We start from the raw sequence: 27,075 nt of genomic DNA, 5'->3' as shown, positions 1-27,075 counted from the left end.
GACGTCTAAGGTCATTTTGGTCCAGATTGTCCCATTCCTGTTGCAACGCAGCAGCAAGTTCTTGGACATTAGCAGGACGTTGTTGACGTTGACGTAACCTCTGTCCAAGCATGTCCCAGACATGCTCGATGGGGGAGAGGTCGGGACTCAGTGCTGGCCAAGGTAATGTGGTGATGTTCTGTTGTTGGAGGTAACCTGTAACGATTATGGCCCTGTGACATCTTGCGTTGTCATCCTGGAAGATGAAACGGCGGCCATGACGTCGTGCGAACGGCACAACATGGACTGCCAAGATGTTGTCCCGGTAGTACTGGCCTGTAACACGCCCTGCAACAACATGTAAAGCCGTTCTTCCAGCAACAGTGATGCCTCATAACACCATAACAGAACCACCCCCAAATCGATCATGTCTGATGACGTTAACGTCTTGGAAGCGCTCGTTTAGACGACGCCACACCCTCCTACGTCTGTCCAAAAAATCAACAGTGAACCTTGACTCATCTGAAAACATCACATTGCTCCAGCGTCGATTATCCCAGTGTTGACGATCCCTACACCAACGACGTCTTGCCTGAATGTGATGATCTCTCAAACAAGGGATCACGCGAGGACGTCGGGCGCGAAGGTGACCCCTATGCAGTCGATTCCGAATCGTCTGGCCACTCACTCTCACACCAGTGTCTGTTTTGCTGTGATGACACGATTTCTCAAGGCCAAGGTACGGATAAATCGATCCTGGGCTTGAGTTGTCGCCCTTGGTCGACCTGAGCGTGGTCTGTCCTGTACAGATTGTGTATCACGGTATCTGGACCATAGCCTGCTTATGACAGACTTAGAAACATTCATCGTCCGCGCCACAACCGCCTGTGTTGTGCCGATCTGTAGCATGCCAAGGGCACGTAACCTTTCATTTTGGGTAAGCCGACGCATATCAAAATTTGTTTTCTGGTCACTAAAACAATTAAACTGATGTTTCCACCCTGGAATTCAATGCCACAATGACTGTAACATTCAAAGTCAGAGTCGTGCAAATCTTGGGTTGGACCCCCATGATGATCCCAAGCATCACCTGCATTCCATGCGGTAGCTATTGGTGCGTTTGGGCGTCACATGTAACTGGAAATGTTTTTTCTGTTAGGTTCTATAATGACTTTTTTCATAGTCATTTGCATATTTTAGTATTATGCCCCCAAAATCAAATATCCCCTACTTTTTTTGAATAGTATACATAAAAAAATGTTTTATAATTTGATTTGTCGGAGGAAAAAAGTTAATAATTGTTGCTCTTTAAGTCATGTTTATCAGTGAGTGTCGCGGCCTAGCGAATATTCACTGCTGATCAGTGTGGTACAGAATGTGGTAAAATTAAACCATTTTCTCCCGAATAACCAAATGGCCTTTAATGTGAGGATTTACACGTGAAGATGTTAAATATATCAGTTATATTTATACGATGTGTAAATGTAAGATTTAAGTTATTGAGATGAAGTTCAAGCTATTTTTTCAGATGTCTATGTTATTAAAACAGTATTTGTTGCGGGTGACTGACATTAAAAAGCAATCATTGATCATTAATGTCTAATAAAATCTTACAAATGGACTATTTGGGAATTGTGACGTAATGGACGAGGCATGTAATGAACGTGCAAATAGGAATAACATATTTCAACCTGAGACGTGATTCGTATAAAACATGATCAGATATATCCGAGCCAATAATTACTATGACACTTAAAACTATTTTAGTACAACCGAGTCAAGATGGCCCCCTTAGTGCGGCGCTGGAGAGGGAGGGAGAAATGGGGTTTAACGTCCACTCAACACAAACTAGGTCATTTCGGGACTAACACATTGTTCAATTTTATTTCAATAATTCGCTTGCGCGTAGGGGTCTTTAGCTGCGGGAGGAAACCGGAGCACCCGGAGAAAACCCACAAGGTTGGACAGGCGACCCTACTCCTTGTCACGTACAACTAGGGATTCGAAAGCACGTGCTAACTATTCGGCCATCCAACCCTCCGAAATTTGATGCAAAGTAGGCGGATGTCCTGTCACAAGGCAGGTATTGGTCCGTTATTATCCCAGTAGGACGTTAAATCCCATTTCATTATGAACGATATATAAGCCATTCTTCACAATTAGTAATCCCGACGTCAATAGTGACTCACAAGATTAAAATTAGCAAACTTTAACCGATAATCGAAAAGTGTAATGATAAAGTCGTAGCATTCGGAAATTAAATGCTCCTCGCTTCAAATCCAGAGTGGGTATAAAAATAAAAAAGTTCTTGTATAACAAAGTGTTACTAAAATTCGTTGTCGTGAGAAGAGAGGGTGGGTCATTGATGAGACGTTACACCTCAATATATTCTATATAACACGTGTATTGATGTGACGTTACACTTCAACCTATTCTATATAACACGTGAATTGATGAGACTTTAAACCTCAATCTATTCTATATAACACGTGTATTTTTTCACAGTTGACTAGCAGCATTGCTAATAAAAAAGTACAATTTTGCCAAATTTGATTAGCAAATTTAAAAATTGATTAGCAGTTTTTCAGTTTCAACATAAAACACCTAAATAACAAGATATTACTTTAATTCATAACAAATGATTAGATTTCATTCTTAGATTTTTTTAGCACTGCCACATGTAGTTGTGAGAGTTTGTGAATGTGATGTTGACTTTTAGTTAGGTCTTATGTCTGAAGCCAATTCTTGGCAGTGACTTCCGAAGCCCCACTCATTTTAATTGTTATTTTTTAGAAAACAATTTCGTCTGCATTTTATCGTGTATTACTATTTTTGTTCAATCGAGCGCACCTCGATTAACTAGACACACGCAATATAAACAATAATATTTTGCGGGAATTCTTGCTTTGATTTATCATTTTACAATACGTTAACATGAATTTATTATTTTATATTTTATTTACAATACGTGGGGGATACACTGGATTTATTTCTTTCAAAATGAATGCTGATATAATTACTTGAAATTGGCATGTCTCGCAACGTGAGTGGTACTACTTGGTTCCCTATTTCCGGTATAATAGTCCCTATTCATAGAGTTATGTCCCTGTATTATATAGTATAATGAATTGTGTCTGGGTAGTTCGAGAAGAAAATGTCACACGGAGAATTCAGTTTTGTTTATAAAATTTTATTCGACAATTTATGCACGTTGAAAGTGTTGAGAAAGCCGTCTAGTCTTCAAAATGTGGATTATCCTTGTGTCAGTATCCAAAATGACAGGCATATTATTAATTCGCAATCTATTCTATACAGCACTGTGTTATGTGAAGATGATATGCTTCCAACATAAACAATCCTATTGAGTATGTAGTAGATTTGATCCAGTAGCCGACAGCCAAACAAACATCATGTGAGAATGATATTCAATACAGATCCATTAAATATTTCCCCCCTTCAGCATAAATTTATTCTGATGATGAAACGCCACACAACATTAACAGGAGATAATTTCCTAACGCCTTGCTGTTGTTGTGTATTTAGCAAGTTTCCCGTCTTTGTAACGTTGTTTATATTTAGCAAATTACGTCAAGGGATTGATTCCTGTCGCCTTACTGTCTTTTGAGGACAATTCCTCGAGGATATCAAGACTGGTTTCCTCTCATCAGTAAAGAAGGTCGTCTAGTCGTTTGGATGGGACGACAAACCGAGGTTCCACGTATAGCACTAAAAGAACGTGAAAGTTCTGTTGTGAGTTCGGAATCAAAATAACAGTTACAGTCCGGGCAAAATTCTCCCCACACCATGCTGTAGAAAAGTAGGACGTTAAACCCCATTTCATTTCATTTCTCTCATAACAGAGTCTGGTGTGGTTCGAACAAGCAAACTGGGCGTTAATTCTTTATTAAATGGAAAGGGGCCAATACTAATCATTTTGTTGTTTTATTGGTTTTATTTTTTTATTTTTCGGTGGATATGTTTGTGCATTTCACAATAAACAGAGAAAATATCGAACCCACAATTAATATACACATGTGCAATGTGAGTTATTAAAGCTGATTTAGTTTTTAATGTGGTGTGAACCATTTCTACGAATTCATGTTTGGTAGATGTCAAACTACGAACGTGACAATATAAAATGAAATAAAATGAAATGGGGTTTAAATAAACATATTCTGGAAAACAAACACGGAAGACGGTCAGATTAAGAAATGAAATAAAATGGGGTTTAAAGTCCTAGTGTTCTGCTCCGAACTGGGCTAATAAATACGGGCATACGCCATACAGTATGCTATGAGGGATATTTGACCCGGACAGCGGTACTACGGCCTACTCTTATATCGAATTCCAACTGTCACGGGATTTTTGACGTGCACGCCAATGTGTACACGGGACCTCGGTTTTTCGTCCCATTCGAACGACTAGACGGCTGTCCTTGTCAGAACTTCCGTCCTGCATCAGCACGTGACAATATGACACTACTACAAGATGATCTGTAAAACCCTATCACATATTATTATCTATCATAAACAATACTACAAGATGAACTATTATTATCTATCATAAACAATACTACAAGATGATCTAGTATTATCTATCATAAACAATACTACAAGATGATCTAGTATTATCTATAATAAACAATACTACAAGATGATCTAGTATTATCTATAATAAACAATACCACGCGATCATCTAGTATTATCTATCATAAACAATACTACAAGAAAATCTAGTATTATCTATTATAAACAACGTTTACCCCGTTCTCTCAGAACAGAACAGATCAGCAGCTGGTTTTGCTCTTTGAAATTATCTACTAATATATATATATCCACCAAAGTTAAATGCCCATAATAATGTAATTAAGAGAAACTGTCTGATTGATTTAAATTATTATGATCGTGTTTATAAGATATTCTATGACCTTGACAGCATATGTTCCAAACATCATTACCACTTGCATTCTTGAACCCGACAGAGCAGAAATGGCGGATTTGTACTCGATTGACTTTACTCTAAATATACAAAAAACATGTTGAAGTGGGGCTTCTGGTCACACGAGTCTACGATAGAACGCGAAGACAAAATCGGCTTTCTTGGAATCAATTGAACAAATCTTTTTACAAATTAAAGACAATGTTTATCTTGATATCTCAAATAACACAGCGAAAGAATCCCTAAGAAATTAGGTCATCTAAAACAAATATACACAGACGCCAATCTATATTCTTATTATGTTATTTTAAAACTCGTTGGTCTGTCGTTTTTTTGATAAACTTCATGCGCGTCTTTCCGTGATAATAAAATACAAATGAAAAGTTTGTTTTATACTGCGAGAGAGAGAGAGAGAGAGAGAGAGAGAGAGAGAGAGAGCGAAATGGGGTTTGACGTCCACTCGACACAAACTAGGTCATTTCGGGACTAACACATTGTTCAATTTTATTTCAATAATTCGCTTGCGCGTAGGGGTCTTGAGCAGTGGGATTAAACCGGAGGACCCAGAGAAAACCCACGTGGTTGGACAGACGACCCTACTCCTTGTCACGTACAACCGGGGAATGGAAACCACGCCAATTGACTCAATGACAGACCTTATGATATAACGCACACGCACTAAACATTCGGTCTCCCCCCCCCCCCGGGACGCGCATGGATGAATCCAGGAGTTAGTGGAGTGAAACGGAATAAGATCACTGGGGATACAGAAGATGGATAAATTGAATATTACTTAATAATCGGCATCAACTGTAGACGATATAAATACACTAACGCCACATACAAGTAGCCGGCCTCTTTGTAATCAGATTATTTGACCCGAGCGATTCCGAATGATTCTTACCGAAAGATTCCGATTGATTCCAGGCCGAGAGATTCCGATTGATTCCAACCGAGAGTTTCCGACTGATACCAGACCGAGTGTTTCCAATTGATTCCCACCCGAGCGATTCCGATTGACGCCAGTCCGAGAGATTCCAATTGATTCCAGTTCAAGAGATTCCGATTGATTCCATCCGAGAGATTCCAGACCGAAAGATTGCGATTGATTCCAGACCGAGAGACTCCGATTGATTCCAGGCCGAGAGATTCCGATTGATTCCAGACCGAGGGATTCCGATTGATTTCAGTCCGATAGATTATCCGTTCATATTTTGCCTTTCTTGCATAATTAGATACTGTCCGGAAAATGCAAATGACGTACAGCGGCTTTCATAAAAATAAATAGAAGCTATCAATAACACTGTAGCATAGCCACTTTAAAGTAAAGTGACAATATGTCTAACCTGAATAAATCAATTTATATATAATCACGGCATAATATCCTGTTTTAACTTCACTCAAAGATCGGGCTGGATGTTTTTTATCAATTAAAATATAAAATAAATCATTTCTAGATATTGATGTGTATCTATATTATACGACTATATACCTTGACACACAATACTACAAGTTCACTACCCATCGGGCAATTCAAATCGCAATATTTAATAAAACATTGCAAATTAAATTTGTCAGCTCTTTGAACTGGGGGGGGGGGGAGGCTGAATGGTTAGCGTGTGCGCGCTGTATCATAAAGTCTGTCATTGAGTCAACTGGAGTGGTTTCGATACCCCGGTTGTATGTGACAAGGGGTAGGGTCGCTTGTCCAACCTCTTGGGTTTTCTCCGGGTCCTCCGGTTTCCTCCCACTGCTAAAGACCCCTTCGCGCAAGCGAATTATTGAAATAAAATTAAATGACCTAGTTTGTGTCGAGTGGACGTTAAACCTCATCTCTCTCTGTCTCTCTCTCTCTCTCTCTCTCTCTGTCTCTCTCTCTCTCTTTGAACTAAAATGGGCGGTCGAGTGTAATTTGGAAAAGGGGACTTTGGTTTAAACTCCGTCCTGGGTTTTACATCAAAAGCTGGTAAAGTAAGTAAGTAGGCTTATTATAGTTATTATTCATGAAGTCGTGGAAGAATGTCGCCAACTTGTAACAAATACAAACAGACCCTATTAAATCATATAACTCAATTATTGTTATATCTATTGATATTCTAGTTCCCATGGTCGTATTGTAATCTCTCTAGTACATTATGTTATTTTATTATTCTAAGTTGGATAAAGTTGGATTATATTTCCCATGGTCTTTTTGTAACCTATCTAGTTGTTTATTTCATGAATACAATCAAATTGATGTAAATAGAGGAAACGTGCTATAATCATGAGATAATATTCGTGTAGGGTATATATATATACACCATATTATTATACCATCCCCAATCAAAATCAGAATTTATCGATTCGTCAGCGCCTTACTCACCGATCTACAATGGTTCCACCGTGTTACCCTTGGTGTTGCACGTGTAAAAAATCTTCAATTTTCTAATATCTAAAAATTTCATTGAAGAAATATTTAGATACAGGTCTGTGTATAACTCATAGGGTCTTATAACGGCAGTCTACGTGGGTGACATCATTGCTTTCGGCTTTATCGGCCATCTTAGGATCTAATCCACCACATATCCAGGTCATCCACTGTTCTTGAGAATTATTTATGCACTTTTCATGTAAAATAATTGTCTAAATTTAGCTCTTACATAATGCATCTTCTAAAAACTGCACCAAATAACAAATACTTACCACTATTAAATTTCGACTTATAAAAACCGAGGTTTATGCAGGATTGTCAGAAGAGCGATTTTTCAAGCCCGTAATTTATGGTATTTCAGACCACACACACCAACGATTCTAAATAAACGTAATTCTAAACTGTGGATTATCAAACTTAACTGTCATCCATAAAAAGCCCGAATACCTATAAATAGACTGGTGTAATGATACACCTTTGTGTCACGCCTGTTTTTTTAACATCATTTATATTATACACTAGTTTCTTTACACAATCTTAACTTAAAACACTCGAGTTAATCGCTTTAATCAATAAGTAAACGATATATTCTTTTTATATTAAAACATCTGTTCTCTTATAATCTGTTTGAACCCGTATCAAATTTCTCTGCATACATTATTGTCTTTTATCTCGCCGACTTGAAACGAAATGATTCGATATAAAACCAGTGAATATTGCTGAAACAATTTTCACTCGTCCTATACTCTCCCTATGTGGTGGGAATTATGTATTTACATACTGTAAACATACAAGTAAATGTACAAATGAAACGTCCAAGTACAATTAGTTACGGAGAGAGCCTCCTAGTTTGCGTTTGATGTGAAATTGGGCTTAGAAACATCCCACGTTCCTGCATGCATCGGAAAATGTATGAAATTGTTTTGTAAGGACTGGGTTAAAGTGCGCTACAGTCTACTCTTATAACGAATTCTAGCTGTTAAACGTTCGTTTAGGTAAACGCCAATTGTATACACGGGACCTCGGTGTTTCGTCCCTTCCGAACGACTAAATAGTTGTCCTTGCCAGGCCCTCCGTTCTGTACAGGCCTGCCAACAACCAGTATCGCAGCGCAATTTGCGATACATATTTTGTCCGTTGCTAATCAAAAATTAAAATCTAACTGCGAATCATTAATATGCCTGTCATTTTGGATATTAACACAGGGATAATCGATATTTTGAAGACTAGAAGGCTTTCTCAACACTTTCAACGTATAAAATGTCGAATAAAATTTTATTAACAAAACTGAATTTCCGTGTGACATTTTCTTCTCAGACTACCCATACACAATTCATTATACTATATAATACAGGGATATAACTCTATGAGTAGGGACTTTTAAACCGGAAATAGGGAATCAAGTAGGACCACTCACGTTGGAGACATGTCAATTTCAAGTGATTATATCAGTTTTAATTTTGAAAGAAATAAATCCAGTGTATGCCCGCGTATTGTAAATAAAATTTATAAAAATAAATACATGTTAACGTATTGTAACATGATAAATCAAAGTAAGAATTCCCGTAAAATATTATTGTTTATATCGCGTGTGTCTAGTTAATCGAGGTGCGCGAGATTGAACAGAAATAGTAATACACGATAACAATCAGAATGAAATCTAACCATATTTGTTATGAATTAAAGTAATATCCTGTTATTTAGGTGCCATAGTTGCCCCCCTGCACCAAAAGGACTAATGAAGACGGACAGTGTTTCCGTCTACTGCTCGTCTAATTCAAACTGCCATGGGTTCCTTCTTTTACCCGCATCCCAACACGTGTTGTTGTTTCGTCCCGTCCGAACAATTATCTACCTTCGTTGCCCACTCCCCACCTCATTCATCACTGATAAGGGGTAACCACTCTACAAAACCCGAAGGCACGTCCTGGGTATCCGCGGGGTCGAACACGGCACCTCCTGTAAATCAGCTGCTTACGCGGTTACAAAAGCCACCGTGACTCGCAAAACGAAACGAAATATTAATAGTATACGCTAGGAATGTACCCGGTTGAGCTGAAGCATTGCAGAGATGATCGTAAAAATGGCTGTTTTACTTCAATTATATTAGTATTGAATACTTAAGAATATAGGACCGCGTGTTTTGTGTAGAAACTGTCTGATTTAGTATAATTATCGTAAATTTTCCAGTTTTAGGAAATCTCTAATATCTATTTAACATGTAAATTACCAGACTAACGGTAAAACACAGGCCTCACGTCTTTATTTAATATACACAGCGCGATAAATAGATCATTTGTGGTGTGTTGGTATTTTAACTGGTAATACACGAGTGGATTTGTAATAATGGACCGGGAAGTCCGATCTGTATGATTACTGTAATATTATAGTTATTCACCATTTTATTCCTCTATAATGTTATAATGAACGGTGGGGAGCCGATTTCAGACCTGGAGGTCGGTAAATAACCAATATAAAACCACATATTAATGTGTTTTATATCGGGCTAAAAGTGGCCATAAAACCTACACAGATACAAGAAAAAAAACAGATTTCCGTTATAGAATCTCCATGTGAGCGTTATATCTTGTTTCCGGGTTTAATGGGGGTGGGGGTGTAGAATGGTTAATGCGTGTGAGTTGGATCATAAGGTCTACCATTGAGTCAAGTGACGTGGTCCTCCGCCTCCTGGGGATCACGTGGCTAAGACGCTAGCTCGCTAGCCTGGAGGTCGGGTGTTCGACCCCTGCATTGGCCGAGAAAGTTCATTCAGATTTTCCAACGTGGTTTCCCCTTGTCAGTGGTGCAGGACGGAGGGCCTGACAAGGACAGCTGTCTAGTCGTTCGGATGGGACGAAAAACCGAGGCCCCGTGTACACGTAAAAGATCCCTTGACAGTTGGAATTCGATATAAGAGTGGGCTGTAGTGCCGCTGCCCCGGCAAAATTTCCCTCATAGCACACTGTATGGCGTATGCCCGTCTTCATTAACAAGTAGAACGTTAAACCCCATTTCATTCTTGAACCAAATTTATTCTCGTTAGACTCTGTTTTTTTGTAAGTTAGATCGTAATCTGTTCGATACGAGTATACAGGTAAATGAGTGCTAGGTGTTTTTATTATTATTACTGGTATCCGCTAACTAGGTTGATAGAATCATCCCACCTCATTCTTTCATCTTAAACACCTTCTTACAGTTTTATCAGCCATCGTAATTAAACCACCCCTTTGATTCACTCTTAAAATGGCTGATTATAATGATGACCAATATTGTGATAATACATACCACCTGGGTTAGATGTAGATATTGGCGTGCTAAACGCCATTAAATTCTATTTTTGTTTAAACCTGTTCAGTTATTGGTTCTAACCCTAACCCTACCCCTAGAGTCATTAGGTACAGCTTAAAACAAATGTCAAGAAATTAATTTATCAACTCATCTATTATGTTAACACAACCCTTTCTGGGGATCACATGGCTAAGTGGGTAAGACGCTGGCTCGCTAGCCTGGAGGTCGGGTGTTCGATCCCTGCATTGGCCGAGAAAGTTCATGCAGATTTTCCGGCGTGGTTTCGCCTTGTCAGTGATGCAGGATGGAGGGCCTGACAAGGACAGCTGTCTAGTCGTTCGGATGGGACGAAAAACCGAGGTCCCGTGTACAAATTGGCGTGCACGTAAAGGATCCCTTGGCAGTTGAAATTCGATATAAGAGTAGGCCGTAGCCCCGCTGCCCGGGCAAAATTTCCCTCATAGCGCACTGTATGGCGTATGCCCATCTTCATTAGCCCAGGTTAGGAGCAAAACAGTAGGACGTTAAACCCCATTTCATTTCACAAACCTTTCTTTAAATATAATAATCGATGTCTCTAAATTCGTGAGACCAGGACTAGGGTTTTAACACTGCATTAACATTAATATTAACGTTACATTAACGTGAATTGGCTATTTCGTTCTTGAGATAGGTTCATTAAGCCTCTGATTCTTACACAGTACCCGCTATATCTTATGTAGAACTAACTATCATTCCGTTCGTTTTATATTTCTTTTGTTCTAGCAAGATTGTGATTATGGTTGCGGTTGGCCATGTAAACTATCTCTGTTTTAAAATTCGAATTGCGGTTCATACATACTATTATATTAAACAATTTTTACAAAACCGATCAAAAGCTGAAATGATTATAATCTATACTTCCAAAAACTAATCTTTGATTTAAATCTTGTATTTAGATTATATCTAACATATAAATGTACATGTCACGTGCCCTGTTTAATTTTTACCACCTGATATCACAGGTGTTTTTATTTATTATACATTTAAACACAAAATGAACGAAATGTAATGAAATTGGGTTTAAAGTTCTGCTTTCCGCACCAATCTCGGGATTGACTACCAAGAAAACGGTATTCGCCATTCAAAGAATACACTGGTTAGTTGATTTAATGACGTAAATATTGACGGGACATACAGCATAACATGCAAAAAATGAATTGAAATGAAATGGGGTTTAACGTCCTACTGTTCTGCTCCTAAACTGGGCTAATGAAGACGGGCATACGCCATACAGTGTGCTATGAGGAAAATTTTGCCCGGGCAGCCGCGCTACAGCCTACTCTTATATCGAATTCCAACTGCCAAGGGATCTTTTACGTGCACGCTAATATGTACATGGGACCTCGGTTTTTCATCCCATCCGAACGACTAGACAACTGTCCTTGTCAGGCCCTACGTCCTGCATAGCATAACATGCAACCGAAAAGATTAAGCCCATTATGGGTCAATATTGATGAGACATACAGCATGACATGCAACCAACAAGAATAAGTCCATTATGGGTCAATATTTGATTAATTATGTGGAATAATAACTAGTATTAAACACCTCTCAATGATGAGTACAGATCGATCAGTTTATATTGATTTATACGAGTTTATTGACAACATTATGATTATCAAAATGGTGGGTATTAAACCCCTTATCCTATCAGTTAAAGTCTGGTTTTTATTATTAATAAAGGAAGAATTGAAAGTTGTTAAAGGGATTAAGGAGAGAGACACAGACTAGGTAATTTCGGGACTAACATATGGTTTAATTTTATTTTAATAATTCGCCTGCGCGTAGGCAGTGGAAGGAAACCGGAGGACCCGGAGAAAACCCACGAAGTTTTACAGGCAACCCTACTCCTTGTCACGTACAACCGGGGATTTGAAACCACGCCAGTTGACACAATGATACAGAGCGCACGGGCTAACCATTCAGCCATCCAGCACCCCCCCCCCCCCCGACCCCCGACCCCTTAAGGGGTTGTGGTCTTAATATCTTAATATGATTACTATTTAAAGGAACATTGTTAATATTATCATTTTGTATATTTTCATACGCAATTGTCTAATTTGAATTTGCATATTTTAGCATCGTATAGTCGTTATATCTACAGCTCCAGTGATAATCTTGACACAATTGAGTAGTCAGTATTGTTTAACAAGATGAGAATTAACCACGTAATAGTATATGTGTTTATAAGTTAGTATTCTAGAACTTATACAAACCCAAGAAATATCCAATTCTTTAGATTAATAAAAACGTATAAAGACCACGTGCTAACCATTCAGCCATCCAACTCCCCACACCCTCTTTGGGGTTGAGTAGATATCTACACCGCTACCGCCAACCCCACAAACTCGTCTTTTAACTTACACCACAATAGACCTCTAAACCTAAACGATAATATATAATGTGTCAATGATTCTCTATCAAGCAGACACGCCCTAAGCCAAACACTGCATAGCAAAATATATATCAACAGTTGATTGCTTTGTTTTGTTTCCACGCATTGTTTAATAATTTACAGACGGAAACTACGCCCTTTCCAGCTTTGATAGATGACACGATGACTACGGTATTGATTTGATTTGTACTTCAAATAGGTTTATTCACCAGATAAATAATTAGACAAAGTTTGTTCTTCAGACAGAGAGGGCCCTGTTTCACAAAAAATTCAGCTAAAATCACTAAAATAGATTTTAACTAAAATCAAAATGGAATTTTAATTTTTACGCGTTTCACGACGATTGTAACTTAAAATGCAATTTTAATAGATTTTAGTTAAAATTGCCTGCGCCACGCAGTGCACATTTCCGGTGAGGGCACTTAGGGTTTAAGCATAAACGCTTCGAAACTGAAAACTGTTGTAGGCCTACACGAAAATATTTTTCTATAGATAAAGAGTGCTCTTCTTTCGATGACATTAGATATGAAGTGAGTTAAGATTTTCTTTTATGTTATTTGTTGTGTTAATTTGGGGCGCCATCTAATTGCTTAAATTGCCTTATAATAAAAAAAAACGGTTGGGTCTCAGCTATATTTCCCATGCTATTTAAAGAAATTGAATGAGAATTGTTTTTTTGTGAATGATAGTATGTTAAAATTGACAATATTATCATTATTCCAAATGTATCTATATGTCGCAATAGATCTAACAACGGAGCTCTAATCAATGTTTGTTAATGTGATTTTAAGTTAGGAGAGGGTGACGTTAAAATTGATTTTAGTTAAAATTGTCCCCCAAAATGTTTTGGGAAACGTCACTATTTTAAGTTAAGATATAATTTTAACTTAAAATATTATTTAGTGGATGTTATCTAAAATACTTAAAATCGTTTTGGGAAACGCATCTATCTTAAGTTAGAATGAAATTTTAGTTTAAGACGATTTTAAGGAGATTTAATTTTTTGTGAAACAGGGGCCAGATAATTAAAGTAGATTTATACCATATAACGTTTCATCCCGGAAAAATAATCGGAAGTCGGTTTGTTTTGTTTTCTCGATGTTTTTTTTTTAAAATTTCAACTTTACATTGTCGATTATTGACAAAAAAGCCTCAATTGAAAATATGTATAATAATAAGTCCATTTATATAGCGCCAAATCCACAAATCCTGCTCATAGCGCATACAACTATACAAAAGTCTTTTGACTCTAAGAAAAATTGAGTTTTTAATCGAGATTTGAAGATTGATAAAGAAGTCACAAAACGGAGTCCAACTGGAAGTGCATTCCATCTTTCAGCGACAGCAACATCAAACGCTCTTTATCCAAAGGTTGCAAGTTTTCACTTTGGTACCATTAGCTGATTAAGATTTTCTGAACGCAACTGTCTTTTTGGAATATACATGTGTTAGGCAGAGTACTTTAAAGTTTATCCGGGCACTGACTGGTAACCAATGAAGGGTTTGGAGAACTGGAGTTATATGACAATGATATGGAGATCTCGTGACCATTCTTGCTGTGAGATTTTGGATTCGCTGAAGGCGATTTAGTTGATTCTTAGTTTCATTTTGTATGGAGGTAAAACATAAAAGCAATAATGTCACTGTACTTACAAATGACCAGAGTAATGTCCCTGTTACTACAAACGGTCGCAGTAATGTCCCTGTAGCTACAAACGGTCTCATTAATGTCCCTGTAACTACAAACGACTGCAGTTATGTCCCTGTAACTACAAACGGCAACAGTAATGTCCCTGTAACTACAAACGGCCGCAGTAATGTCCCTATAACTACAAACGGCTTTAAGTTATGTTGTATATTATTATAGACATTTAAATCTGTTTATGTGTCGACAGGTAAAGGATGATTTTCGACGTTTATTAGACGATCTGTAAACCTAAAAAATCTCTAAACTCTGGGGTGGATTTCATCTTTAAAAATTTACGACTTCCTTTATGTTTATTATAGTTATTTTTAATTTAAAGAGATAAACACCTGCTGATTATAAAGTCGTTCTTAAATTGAACGTGACGTGGAGTAAGGTCGCCTGTCCTACCGAATGGGTTTTCTCCCAGTCCTCCGCCCATTGCCCACACTCACATACTGCCAAAGACCCCTACACGCATGCGAATTATTAAAATAAAATTGAACCATATGTTAGCACCGAAATGACCGCGTATGTGTTGGGTTAGCGTTAAACCCGATTTTTCTATCTCCGTCTATAGGGTGTTTATTAGTATCCCACCGTTATGGCAGGGTGTTATTTAGTATCCCACCGTTATGGCGGAGGTATACCTTTAATATAACCCCTCCTATAGAGTGTCTATTAGTAGTACCCCACCTTTAAGATGGGAGTATACCTTTAAAATAAACCCCATTCCTCGCACTATCCCTCTTAGGTATCGAGTAGTACGCCTTTAAAGGCGGAGGTATACCTTTAAGGTATATCTATAAAATAAACGGCAAGGTTATATAAAACAATGGACTATGATCATGACGGATGATGAGAAATGGGGCGGCTGATTCCAATCGGTGATTGATCCTATTATCCCTACTTTTGTTTTTATATCATCACTAATGATATCCCGAGTATTAGTTATCACAAGACAAATAATATGAACCATGTAGACAATATTTTTGACATGTACAGGTCTATATATGGAAATGGTGGTGACATGCGGTGACAGGATAGACATGTCAATCATTCGTCATCAAAAGAACTAGAAATAGAAACGCACAGTAACTATTGCACTTGACTCTATTTAATACGAATAACAAAACAGTAAATGAAATGAAATAAAATGGGATTTTACGTCCTATTGTTCTGCTCCGACTCCGACTGGGCTAATGAAGACGGGCATACACCATACAGTGTGCAATGAGAGCAATTTTGCACGGGCAGCGGTACTATGGCCTACTCTTATATCGAATTCCAACTGCAAGGGAATTTTTACGTGCACGCCAATGTATACACGGGACCTCGGTTTTCGTTCCATCCGAACGACTAGACAGCTGTCCTTGTCCGGCCCTCCGTCCTGCACCATTGACAAGCTGAAACCACGTTGGAATATCCCGATGAAGTTTCTCGGCCAATGCAGGGATCGAATAACAAAACAGTACCAGGAGTTATATATTATATATATATTATAGTTGTAATGTTTAATATACTATAAATATATTATAGTTGTAGTGTTCAATATACTATAAATATTGTTGTAGTGTTCAATATACTATAAATAAATTATAGTTGTACTGTTTAATATATTATATTATAGTTTTACTGTTCAATATATCATAAATATAATATTATAGTTGTAATGTTTAATATACTATAAATATATTATAGTTTTACTGTTCAATACTATAAATATAATATAGTTGTACTGTTTAATACACTATAAATATAATATAGTTGTACTGTTTAATATATCATAAATATAATATAGTTGTAATGTTTAATATACTATAATATATTATAGTTGTGCTGTAAATATACTATAAATATATTATTGTTGCAGTGTTCATGAACGAGTGATTCCGGTGACAATCGACGGATAGAGGAGATTTGAAGCTAGTGCTGTATTCTTCAAATTAATAATTTATGGGGATATCTTAAGACGACAGTCTAATATTTAAAATTGTAATGATAAATTGTAATCAAGATGATCTTGTACATAATGCTATGAAACTAAGAGTTAAATATTTCAATTCCATAACATAAATTATTTGTACATTTAATTATTATATTGCGTGTAATTTAAATAATCTATTATTAAATTGTACTTTTGGCCAATGGCCTTGTATACTGAATAAATACGATACGATACATTGTCTATTATGCGGTGCATGAATCTTGGCAGAAATCAGTCTTCTACACACTAAACACACAATTTACTCAAGTTTCTCCTTATCTGGCGCATCCCTGGGAGAGTTTAGAGACAAAAATATTTCAATCTTCCATTGGTAATAGACCAGTCTATTTTTAAAATAGCCCCCTATCAGAGCTCAATGCAAAGGCAAACATTAATTATTTGTATTATCGGCAACTGGACCCGTGATTACTGTACGGTTGAATACATCAACGGGACATGTTTAAAAAATATGAAGCACTGGAGCATCGGAGGTCGGGCGAGAAATATTTTTAATTTAATGGCCCCCGGATCCATTCACCTTATTTGATATTTTCAATGATATGTTTATTTTGTCCACAGGTTGGCTTATCGGTGTTGTGTGTGGTGTGGTCCTCCTGATTGTTATGTTTATTTTGTCCACAGATTGGTTTATCGGTTTTGTGTGTAGTGCGGTCCTCCTGTACCGACTGTTAGAATAGATTTGGTACATGTTCGAGTATCATCCAGAGACAGCTATATAAACTGTCCTGTTCACAACACGTCACTGGACGTACAGGAAACAACTTGGTGATAAATATAGCAGATATTAGAAGAAAATGAGGTTTAACGTCCTACTGTTTTGCTCCGAACAGGGCTAATGAAGATGGGCATACGCCATACAGTGTGCTATGAGGGAAATGTTGTCCGTGCAGCGGCACTATGGCCTACTCTTATATCGAATTCCAACTGTCAAGGGATCTTTTACGTGCACGCCAATGTGTACATGGGACCTCGGTTTTTCGTCTCACCCGAATGACTAGACAGCTGTCCTTGTCTGGCCCTCCATCCTGCATCACTGACAAGGGGGGACCACGCCGGAAAATCTAGGTGAACTTTCTCGGCCAATACAGGGATCGAACACCCGACCTCCAGGCGTCCTACCCACTTAGCCACCATGACCCCCCATACCTCTAATGCTAACATCAGATGTAAACATGGAAGAGCTGACAATACCCCTAACCCTAACATCAGATATTGTGCACCAGAAAGCGATGATTTAAAAGAGTTAAATACAGACACTCACCTGATTAGATTCTGGCACTAGATAAGATATCCCTCACCAAAAACCTCCACAAAAACACAAAACACACACAAAAACATTCAAATGCCAAGTTTCGTTTTTCTTTCATAAACTGTTTTTCGTTTTTTTTATGGTGGTAGATAACAAGATTATGTTGAGATTTTCTGAGAACGTTTCTGTTAACCTCATTAATAATCACGATGTAGGAAAAAAGTTCAAATTACTGAAATTTGGTGAAAAACAATCTGTAAGAGTTGAGGTGAAGTTTTCGCAACGTCAATTCAAATTACCTTGGAATCACAGGTAAAACCAAGTGGAGGATAAAGTTTCATCGTTTCGCACCTGCCATTTTAATCACAATACGTTAAACCTCAGTAAATTTCATTTCTTATCTTGAAAATATCAGCCGTGCGTCATAAATCCTAAATTCTTCAACCGACATACATGCAGTATCTTCGTAAGATCGGAGTTGGAAAATCTTGTTGTACGTACCTACAATGAAAAATGTGCGAATCCGCTAAACATGCGCACAATCACTTATAACAATGAAAGTCACAGTTTTTGATACACGAGTGGTCTAATGTCGTTGAGTATTGCATATTGTTATATTGTCGTATACCAGTCTAGTGTACATAGCCTTGTCGTGGCCTGTAATACACATCCCATTACAAGCTTAGTCTATATATAGAGTATATAAATACTCAAACACCATTCAATCATCCAATATGACGTATACATCAACAATATGTCAGTATCATCCTACTTTCAATTTAGTCTCGAATTTATTCAGGTAAATGTATACCCGATTATGCCTCAATACCCAGATCAGATTCACTACTCATGAAGAGTTTAAAAACTCTGGATTATCACCAAACAGAAAGTATAAATGAAAAGGGGGTTGACGTCCTACTTTTATGCACCAATGACGACGTGTGTACGGCCACTGGCCACAATCAATTTATTTCTGCATGTCGTTATCTCGAATAATCTGTATCTGGTAATAGACTTTCTCCACCCTTTTGGCCCTTTTATTTGGCGATAAATCAAAAAATGACCTTGAAGTTATATTTGTGTCGGGTTTTCGTGAATATTTATCATTATGAAGCAGAAGAGTTAAAAGGTTTATTTTACGTATAAATGTAGGGCGGATAGTTGCATGGTTACTAGTATGCTACTTTCAGTTTGTGTATCTCAAGATGTCCATAGTGAAGTTCATGCATGATTTTGAGCAAGACGCTGCAACTGGAAGAAAGCGTACAACCCCACGAACATTTGGGAAACTGTTAGTCGGTCAGAGAGACGAAAATTAACATTAGAGCCAATGGAGAGGTCAGTAAACATGTAGTTCGCTGTGTTTGCAAATGTTTGGCCCTATCCGAACGACTATACTCTGTTTCTTGCCAGTTCCTCCTTCCTGTACCACTAACATATGAAAACCACACTGGACTTTCAATACCTGTATTTAACCTTGTTGTGTTGATAATATTCGTTACATTGATTTATCCCACAGGCGATTTATTAGCGCAGCCCTTCAATTATCCAATCAAGTACATAATCCTGGGCTTCAAATTCCTTATACATGTAGTATAGATGTAGGTAAGTGGTGTGTTGTGTCAGTGGTCGTATATCTAGGGTAGCCTGTATAGTTCTGTCATGTGCTGGCTCCAGCTTAAATATGGGTATTCCCCTTTGCAGATTCGGTAGAGGTGTATAGATTCATGTCTGATGTCGCAGGTTCGATTAACCGACAGATGCATCCCGTCACTTGCAAACATGTTATCGTCATTATGTCTTGGTAAAATCATCTTCTACTTCAAAGTTAAACGTAGCCTCGATCAGCGGTTTTTTAACGCAAAACCTGGCCTCGATCCCCTGTCTCTTAACATAAAATCGAGCCTCGATCACCCGTTTCAGAATACTGAAGAATAGATGTACTGTGATTACAAAACCCTTCCGTTCATGTGACAAATTGACTAATGACTCAATAAACACATTTTGTAAATTATAACAATACAAAGATGGTAATAAAACGATATATTCACATTTACAAGTTTACAAAGTCACCTGTTACGTAGGTGTTTTCAGTTTCAAATACCCAAACAATAACCATGGAGATATTTATAATCCTAGCAACACAAATAACAAAGTCTTCTCAATACTTTGTGGTTAAGTGGTCTAACGCATGCGCTTTAGATCCTAAGCTCTGTGAATGGGTCATATGGCGTGGTTTCTATCCTAAGCTTGTAAAGTAAGGTCAGCTGCCCAATCCTGTGGGTTCTCGTCGAGTCTTCTGGTTTCCACCCGCTGCTAAAGCCCCCTACGTACTTGGAATGAAATGAAATAGTACGATATGTTTGTCACTAAATGAAATACTTTGTGTGGGCGACGGTGAGGCATTTCTGTCCTTTCGATGAAATATGCAGAAATTGCGAGATTTAAAATGAAACCTTATAAAACCGGCAATACTATATACCGGAAAACAGAAAACACAATTTTATACTGAATACCGGAAAACACACTAAATACCGGAAAATACCCTAAATAGGTAACCCGGAGACTGGCACTCGAAATAAGTAACCGGGAGCCTGGTCTTCTGTGTGCCTGGGTTAGCATTCGGGTTAGTTTCCGGTTTATAGTATAACCCTTCTCCGGGTTACCTATTTAGGGTGGTTTCCGGTATTTAGTGTGGTTTCCGTTATTTAGTGTTTTTCCGGTGTTTTCCGGTATTCAGTATAACATGGTGTTTTCCGGCAGTTTTCCGGTTGTTTTTCGGTGTTTTCCGGTATATATTATAGCCATTATAAAACAGTCGTGGGAACTGTGCTATAATTTACCAGCGACATGTATATACATGTGTATTATACAGGTACACGTTTCTCATTTCCTTTACAGTCATCTGGGGATCACGTGGCTAAGTGGGTAAGACGCTGGCTCGCTAGCCTGGAGGTCGGGTGTTCGATCCCTGCATTGGCCGAGAAAGTTCATCCAGATTTTCCGGCATGGTTCCCCCTTGTCAGTGATGCAGGACGGAGGGCCTGACAAGGACAGCTGTCTAGTCCTTCGGATGAGACGAAAAAAACGAGGTCCCGTGTATACATAGGAATGCACGTAAAAGATCCCTTGGCTGTTGGAATTCGATATAAGCGTAGGCGATAGTGCCGCCGCCATAGTGCCGCCGCCCGGACAAAATTTCCCTCATAGCACACTGTATGGCGTATGCCCGTCTTCATTAGCCCAGTATAGGAGCAGAACAGTAGGACGTTAAACCCCATTTCATTTCATTACAGTCATCTATCCCGGTATTCTATCATTTAACATCAACTGACGTAATAACATCCAATATAATATACATTTAAAAGCCTATATACTATAAATAACCCGTTGATAACAAACACATTGTTCATATTCGCCATATATCTACATTAAAAGGGTGTGTTACCTCTAATGCTTAATCAATTGTTTTTTGGGGTATTTTTTATGTAAAATTAACAATTATGAACAGCTCACAGCTCGCTGGGCTGAAAGTCATAAACATGTTTTTTTTTTCGAAAACTGCGTCGCCTTTTTGTAATGTTAAAGGAGCCAAGTCTTTAACTCCATATCATCCACAGTCTTCCACAATTTAAATCAACATTGATGTTGTGATCTTACCGTGAAAAGTTGGGCTTCTGATATTCAATATTTAAGACAAAATGTAAATTTTAAAATTAGCACACGCGTCGTGTGCCAAAATGCTTTCAAATATCAGTTGTGTGAACGAGGCTAAACATATCTCATGTAGGAGAATACTACCCGTGTAGACTGGAATAATCAGACGCCAAAGACTGCCCATTCGATCCAGGCTATTCGCGTATTTCGCCGAATATAACTGATTAGAAATTACAGTAAAAACAGAAACGATTAAATGTAAGTTAGTTTATATACATTCATATCGCATTATTACATGCGTTGCGACCTATTTGTGTCCATTTCTAGGTGCCACAAAATAGAGATTTAGCTCCTTTAAGCTATCAATGACGAAAAAGGGTTGCCTTATTCTAAATAGTTTTTCATAGGGGGTGTACGTATGTCAAAGAAGACTTAAGTTTAAGAAAATCTAATAAATTTCATTTGAGTACGTACACACAAACATTTATTTTTAATGAATTTATATTTGATTATAGCGTTTACAATAGATATGCTTGTTGTTAAAAATACTTATTTTAAGTTTAACGTGACATCGTTCATCCTTATCTTAGAATTTGTGACATTATTTTGAATAATATAGCGTACGTGTATCACTCGAGGTTCAAAATTTATTAAATAATATCCACAAGATATAAGCTTAACCTATTAGGATGTTTAAATGGTCTTGCGACTATCTCTTATTCAAAGGGACTAATCTTTGTAAATTTATCTGTAATCCCCTTAACATGTTTAATTTTTAAGTAAACGTCTGAACTGATGATAAGGTTTGCTTTATATACGACAGAAGACATACGGTCAGTATTCTTACTGTGCCAGTCTTTAATAAACGTTTGAACCTTCATCAGCGTATATAATTTATTTGGAACTCTATAGTATTTTTAGATCCCCCAGAATATCCAGAATATACTGTGAGAATGTGAAAGATCTCTGAATTAATAGTACACTGAGCTACACCCCAAAGTCATAACTAATACCAATTATTTAGCAAACGGATCCACGTTCTCAATTATATGCTCTTCTGGTTTGGCAACTTTGAGTATGCCTTTTGCAAACTTATACGGGGTGGGGGGACGTTGCTATTGAACACGACAATGCCATTGAAAGCGCGACAAATAGCCCCGTGCGCCTCGATTTTATGAATTACATATCACATCTCTTTATTTGTCATATTGTTTTGTTTCATTTGTTTTTTTCAATCTTTCCTTTAATTTTGTTTTGGGCTTGTATTGTATATCTTCTTTGGTTAGTATTTTAGTTATTTTAATTTGGGGCGGGAGCAGAGGGCCTTTAACAGCGGGGGTGTGGGCTGCAAATTACACCCTGCCATGCCTATTCTACAACACTCGGCGGAAGCGGGCGTTAACCAAGAAAGTCTGGTCCCAGACTAGCAATTATTTGCCCATTTACTTCAATGTTAAATGGCTGTAACATCACAGGCTGTAGCTTTTTGCTCAACATTCCGTTGGCTCCAATCTTTATGGGCACAATTTTGTAGGGGGTTGACCGTTTAGAATTTTTGCTACGGGGATTTATGTTGACTAGTGTGATAATCTCACTTCCGACACAATGATTGCTCTGCAGAAAGACACTTTACACCCCCTATCCCTCCGCTGTAATATCATCAGTATTACCCACAACTGCTATGAAATTGCAAATTTGATCCCTATTCTCCAATTCTAGACCAAAACGTCAACCCAAAAATGCAGGAAGAGGGGAGAAAAAAATTAAGGGAAAAATTGTATATTTATAACTCGTACTACTTCATGAAATTAGGGGAAATAATTACTAGTCTTGAGTTCTATATACCTCACATGTTGCAGCTGTCTGGAAAAATCTGTTGTTATCTAATAGACCAGCATATATGCAATGCCCTGGCCAAAGATTATGAAAATCCATGCATTTTCAGATGAGCAGTGCGACAGTCTTCAAACACAATAATACATCAGAAACTGCCGAATTTCAGACGAAAATTTAAAAGAACATGAATTTTGAATTCCACACAACATTTTTACTTTTGAACATAAATGCATTCTGTAAAAAGATGAGTTGAATTCACATAAATCAAACACGAAAATACTTTAAAACAGTAATCATGATGCAATATTAGACTTTTTAACACTTTCATCGAAAACCACACAGTTTTTCTCTGTTAACATAGTTTCAAGTGCCAAATTGTGGTCAAATCTAAGATGTTGAAACGTGCAGTGCCTATGAATTTTAACATATATCCTACATAGCTGTATTTACATAGGACAATTAAGTTGAAATAATCTGATTATGAAACACCACGACAGTTTTTTCATCCCCACCCCACCGTATGGAATCTGATACATGACTGATCAATCATAGGTCTTGGCTTAGGTCTTGGGTACGTGCTTGTTGACGAGATTGTTGGTTAGGGTTAGGATAAGGTCTAGGTCTTGGGTTAGGTTTAAGAATTTAGACCTAACCATATTTTGACATCATAGTCAACGAAATGTTAACATTTACACTCCAAAATTCACACTCAGCCAACGGATACCCTCAATAATGGTTATTTTGACATCAAATAGTCACAAAACATACTGCTGAGCAATAAAGAAACAGTATTCTTACCATGTTTGACACTTCCCATTCAAAACTTCAGGAAATAAGTGGCTAAGAAAATATCTACATTCCAAGCCTGTCGCCATATCAGGACTCAGACTAGCAATTATTTCTCATTCATTGACTTCAATGATAAGTGGCTGTAACATCACAGACTGTAGCTTTTTGCTCAACATTCCGTTGGTTTCAATCTTTATAGGCACAATGGGTACCACATTTGGCAATCTCCTCAGCATTCTTTTGTAGGGGGGGGGGGGACCGTTTAGATTTTTGCTACCCTGATTGGATGTTGACTGGGGTGAAAATCTCACTTCCGACACAATGATTGCTCTGCAGAAAGACACTTTACACCCCTATCCCGCCGCTGTAATATCATCAGTATTACCCAAAACTGCTATGAAATTGCAAATTTGATCCCTTTTTTCCAGTTCTAGACCAAAAAATCAACCAAAATATGTAGGAAGAGGGGAGAAAATAATTCAGGGAAAAGTTGTCTATTTATAACTCGGTAGGTTTAGATTTGGAGTTTTGGCAGTCAAGACAAACAAATTAGAAACAGGTTGAAGAACTATACCACAAAACTGTATGTGGTGCAACAAAAAGTAAGAAAAAGGTAATTTGTATGTGGTTCATTGAAATCCTTCTATTTTAATTCACTAAAAGCTTGTTGTTCAAATTAAGACGTCTTACAGCCTATAGATGTGGGGAATTTACGACATCCATAAAACGATCGTAAAGATAAAGCATGTGGCCACCAGCTGGGAACAGGTTGAGGTTCTCATAAGTCAGCAAAAAAAAAATCAGGGTAATGTCAACAAGGTACTTGCTTAAAATACACAGATTAAACATATAGGGCATTGTACGGCTTTAAAAACGTAATTACGTAAAATTCACAAATGAAGACATACTTGATTTATTGACCAGAGTCCTGTGAAGGTGATTAAAGATTCGTCATGATAAATTTGTTTTGTTATTTACTTTTATGTTTGAAGGGAGGGTGTGTGTGTGTGAGAGAGAGAGAGAGAAATGGGGTTTAACGTCCACTCGACACAGACTAGGTCATTTCGGGACGAACACATGGTTTAATTTAATTTAATAATTCGCTTGCACGTGCGGGTCTTTAGCAGTGGGAGAAAACCGGAAGACCGGGAGAAAACCCACGAGGGGATTCGAAACCACGCCAGTTGATTCAATGACAGGCCTTATGAGAAGGAAGGGTGGGAGGTGGTCTATTGTAGAATACGTACACGGCGTCGTGTTCTCTTTGTCAACTAGCGCCATTTACAACGAGAAGAGCAAAGAAAAACATATCACATAAGACAATGCGGAAGTAATTATAAACGACTGATTCAAATACAGGGAAAAAAATATTAAATTACTTTTATAATGTATACGTTCCATTTTGACTGTTCATGTATTTCACCACAAACCATTTATTAGGAATGATGTAAATGGCTTTAAATACATGTATAGTACATCAAATTTGATAAAACTGGACTCATGACTTTTATTTGGTGCCAGTTGTGTGCTAAACATGCTGACAGAATTGTTCGCGACTCTAAAGTTCGAGGACTGGCAAAACAAGAGATACAAAAATATATTAATGGAACAAGTTTTGTAACAAAACATAATGTAACGAGACACTTGACTGGATGAGCACATGAAACAGCCTTAGAATATGGGAGACTAGAGGGATCAAGAGATGATGTTTTAACTATTGATGATGAGGGTGGTAGTGGTGATGAATCTCCTAATCTGTCCAGGCACACTCACTTTCAGTCCAAAATTGATTTAACATTAGCAAATGTATGAACTCTTGCATACAAGACACTAATAAAAGCAGCATATGTTCTCGTACATGATGGCTTAACATTTAGTCTTTTCAAGTCACTTGTGACAGTACTTAAACATGGTGGCATTAAAATAATTACCTGATGTTGTGATGGTCAGAAAGCAAGGGAATTTGTTTCTGTCATTGATGAAGCTGCCAGACAGTAGATATATAAAATTATTCAAGATGCCAAAGCATTCTCCGTTCTTAGCGATGACTCACAAGCCAGGAAAACGGGTAGTGAAAAGAAATTAGTCTACGTACGAGTTGTTTACGAAATGAAATGGGGTTTAACGTCCTACTGTTTGGCTCCGAAGTGGGCTAATGAAGACGGGCAAACGCCATACAATTTTGCCCGGACAGCGACACTATCGCCTACTCTTAAATCGAATTCCAACTGTCAAAGGATCTTTTACGTGCACGCCAATGTGTACACGAGACCTCTATTGTTCGTCCGGCATCACTGAAAAGTGAGAACCACGCCGGAAAATCTGGATGAACTTTCTTGGCCAATGCAGGGATCGAACACCCGACCTCCAGGCTAGCGAGCCAGCGTCTTACCCACTTAGCCACGGGTTGTTTACAATGGTAACCCTAGATATTTTTGCGTATCTTTGGCAGACATAGATGCATATGGGGATGAAAACTCTGACAATTTAGAAAGGAGTATTGATAATGTGTTTGTTGGTGAGAATGGGGACATAAAGGTTGACATTAAAGTTGAAGACTATCAGGAAAAACTTATTGGCTTTACCTCAGATGATGCCTCCGTCAATACCGGCGTCAAAAATAGATTAATTAAACAGATGAAAGACAGTCGACCATGGTTAATCGACTTCCCCTGCATCCTCCATCCTGTAGAATTAGCAGTGAATGATTGGATTATGAAATACAGACAATTTAAGGATGTCTATGACTTTCTTGTACTCATATATTATCAGTTTAACGGGTCTGGAAAACTCACAAGAT

At 37.8% G+C, this 27,075-nt stretch overlaps 1 protein-coding gene across 1 annotated transcript in view; it reads right to left on the bottom strand.

The window, feature by feature from the left end:
* Window positions 1-18,164, bottom strand: part of LOC126818814 (growth hormone secretagogue receptor type 1) — a 134,099-nt gene extending 115,935 nt beyond the window's left edge. The window contains exon 1 of the mRNA XM_050546410.2: window positions 18,006-18,164. The gene's annotated coding sequence lies outside the window, so the exon portion shown is untranslated. The remainder of the gene's footprint in view (window positions 1-18,005) is intronic.
* Window positions 18,165-27,075: the final 8,911 nt, after the last annotated feature.

Source organism: Patella vulgata, chromosome 4, assembly GCF_932274485.2.
Source record: "Patella vulgata chromosome 4, xgPatVulg1.2, whole genome shotgun sequence".
NCBI classification, from domain to species: domain Eukaryota; kingdom Metazoa; phylum Mollusca; class Gastropoda; family Patellidae; genus Patella; species Patella vulgata.
The sequence above is the reverse complement of the archived record's forward strand: the minus strand, read 5'-3'. Positions and strand labels throughout refer to the sequence as shown.